The 3354-nt window shown below is 44.1% G+C and overlaps 1 long non-coding RNA gene across 2 annotated transcripts; it reads right to left on the bottom strand.

Annotated features, from left to right (window-relative positions):
- Positions 1-2213: 2213 nt before the first annotated feature.
- LOC146555212 (uncharacterized) lies at positions 2214-3078 on the bottom strand. Of its 2 annotated transcripts, XR_014889331.1 has the most exons (3): positions 2972-3078; positions 2809-2898; positions 2214-2731 (listed from the first exon to the last, which is right to left on the bottom strand). It is a non-coding gene; the product is annotated as an uncharacterized LOC146555212 (long non-coding RNA). The 2 variants fall into 2 exon arrangements; XR_014889330.1 differs by having other exon boundaries at positions 2809-3078.
- Positions 3079-3354: the final 276 nt, after the last annotated feature.

Here is a 3354-nt window from a genome sequence, read left to right as displayed (position 1 = left end):
CTTGTATTTTACTCCTTGGAAATTCTTTGAAAGTGCAGTACAGATAAAAGCCATTTTTATTATTTAATACTGTGTCTCGGATGGACAGAGTGCGGCAAACTCCAGCAGCTGTTATTGTGCTGCATTTCAAAGGTAACAAGTGTTTACCAATTATTTGTGTTGCATCATAAGACCCTGAGACATGTTTTCAGTTCTCATTTTCCTTCACATGTTGAACAGAAGTCTGCAAAGCTGGATTTTATGATAACTTCAATGCTTTGTGTTAAATAAAAGGTGCTCTGTGCATGATTGTTCTGTAGTGTTTGATGTGTGCCTGAAAATATTTCTATTGTTAACAGAGTGTATGGAGTCCTTGAGTTCATCCCTGCTCCACAGCACAAATACAATGAAGATGCTTTTACCACTGTCCTTCCTTACAGCAAGCACAGAAAAGAGCGAACATTCCTGCCCAGGTATGTTCTGCTCCTGTTGAATCAATCAGAGCTACACAGGCCTAGGGTATCAGGAGTTTATTCAAGATAACTTTCATATGAGTTATGCGTTTATTGTCAAATCTGTCTGTTAGCTCATGTTTACCAATGTAAAATAAATAAAATAGTAAATAATATAACAAAAACTCATCTGCTCCCGTGGTCTTACCCCTGTGATATCTTTTAACAACACAAACAAATGCAAACTGTCAAATGCAATTGCACATTTAGAGTTATCGAGTCAAATTTTATACTTTAGGAATTATTTAGAAAATTATTAAAAGATAGTTTTATTATAACCCGTGGAACCATGCTCACTGTGTGAAACTGAGGTCAAGGAAAAGGAGAGCCTGTTGGTGTGTTTTGGAGTTTTGCTTGCGGGACCAGTTTGCTTGATACTAGTGTAAGCCTGTGGGCAACTGAAGTGTGGTTTTTTGTGTTTTCCCTTTTTTTTTTTTTTTAGATTTAATTAGAGGTTAGAAGGATAGACTTCGATCTCTTTCAGTCCCAACTCTCTCGAAATAACACAGAGAAACCTGTGCAAAAGACACTACATCTGTCATGAACTTGAGGTTCATTAAGGAGTGGACCCAGACACAACGACCAGAATCTGTGTCTGACCTCGGCTGATGTGAGAAAAAACTCTTTGCACAGTGAACCCACGGAAGGCTGCTGGTCCAACGTCCCTGGGAGAGTGCTCAGAGAATGTGCAGACCAGCTGGCAGATGTCCTCACTGACATTTTCAACCTTTCCCTGAGCACTGCTGTCGTTCCAATGTGCCTCAAAGCCACCACCATTGTTCCTGTGCCAAAGACGTCCTCAGTGTCCTGCCTCAATGACTACCGTCCTGTTGCACTCACACTCATCATGATGAAGTGCTTCAAAAGGCTCGTCATTCAATTCAGCATTCAACACAATCATTCCTCAGCACCTCATTGGAAAACTGAGCCTGCTGGACTTGAACCCCTCCCTCTGGAACCGGACGGAAAGACCTCCAACAGCCTGAATATGTAACAGCATCTCCTGACTTCAGGAGAGCACAGAGAGATCACTGTCCACTTAACACCGATGGATCCTCTGTGGAGGTCGTCAAGAGCGCCAAATTCTTTGGTGTCCACATGGCGGTGAACCTCTCAAGGTCCATTAACACCAGCTCCGTAACTAAGAAAGCCCAACAGCGTCTGTATTTCCTGAGGAAGTTGAGAAAAGCCCATCTCTCACCTTCTACAGAGGGACTATCGAGAGCGCCTGCATCACTGTCTGGAATGGTAACTGTGCCGTATAGGATCGCAATACCCTACAACAGGTAGTGAGAACAGCTGAGAAGATCATTGGAGCCTCTCTTCCTTCCATCACAGACACTTATGACACCCGCTGCATCTGCAAAGCTACCAGCATTGTGGAGGACCCAATGCACCCCTCACACAGACTCTTGACCCTGCTGCCTTCTGGCAAGAGGTACTGGAGTATTCAGGCCCTCACAGCCAGACTGCAAAACAGTATCACGCACACACACACACACACACACACACCTTCATACATGTCACTACCAAGCACTTATCTGCACAGTCTCATACACATACACACTTGCGTGCACACCCTCATACATCAAGTTACTTTTTGCACAGTGATCAGTCTTTTTGCACAATCCACGGTCATTGTTGCACTTCTGTTGCACTGTTATGTTTGTGTGACCCGTGGTAGGTACCTATTTAAAATAGGACAGAGCCGTAGGCGCACAGTCAGTTTAAAAGAGTTTAATTTTTAATACAAAATAAAAGAAACAGTGTAACAGCAGCACCTAAAAACAATTAAAAACGTTACCTTATTAAAAAAACGATAAGACTGTACGATTGCCCGTGAGGCAGGACAAGCGCTGCGGAGAACAGTTTAAAAACAAATCGACATAGCACACAGGTTAAAAATGGACGGCAACTCACACATGACCCCAAATGGATAAAACACTATAGAAAAAAAAGGCAAATCTTCGGTGCCGTCTTCACTCGGGCCCCCCGCTGTGCATGCAAGAGCGGGGAGACAAAAAAGGATTTGTTTTCCCTGCAGCGCCTTCACCGCCTGCGAATCAATATCTGTGGTGCCTACTGATACAGAAAAAGTAAAACAAAAAACCAAAACCATCGACAGCCGCAGCAGTCAGTCTGTCGGCTTACACCAGTTTAAAACAAATTAAAACACACTGATGTGTCGGGTCCTTTGCCCGCAGCCAGAAATCCACCTGGCAAAGCAGCAGCTCGGTACTCTGTCCATAAAAGGCAGGAGATCACTAGCTGGACAATAAAACACAGGAATATTCCTCCACTGAATTGGTTTTGTTACCTGTCCACAAGTTCGTGTCACACCCTAATAAATGTGGGTCAGTGGCGATGAAGTCCACTATACCGTTCTCACGGGAGCAATGTTTCCCACCTACAAGGGTGCAAATAACTGTAAACCTCTGCCAACAGCCAGAGCTCAAGTGGTACATTTTTGTGTAACCTACCGTTCTAACAGAAGTTTAGGGGAAGACCCGTATCAGACTTTCATAGTTAAGAAACACCAACTTGCCCAACTCGGACCAAGCACTCGCAGTTTCAGGTTTGCAGAGGAATACCCAATTGCCCACACCTGCGCTTATGAAAGGAGCGAAGACCAGCTCCGCCCACCAGGGGTGGTCCCAAGTCTCCAGGTCTCACCTGTCACATTTGCACTGTCTTGCGTCTGTATCGTTTTGTTCTATCTACTGTTGCACAGTTTTTTTGTGTGCAATTTTTGCATACTTACAATTTATGTAGTCCCGTGTTGATTGTCTGTTATATGTGGCACCATGGTCTTGGAGGAACGTTGTCACTGTGTACCGTACCACTGCACGTGGTTCAAATGACA

This window comes from Mchenga conophoros, linkage group LG17 (genome assembly GCF_057382185.1).
Source record: "Mchenga conophoros isolate Kocher_MC1m ecotype Shallow Benthic linkage group LG17, M_conophoros_male_GT1.1, whole genome shotgun sequence".
NCBI lineage: Eukaryota > Metazoa > Chordata > Actinopteri > Cichliformes > Cichlidae > Mchenga > Mchenga conophoros.
Note: the sequence above shows the minus strand (reverse complement) of the source record. Positions and strands in the feature narration are given on the sequence as shown.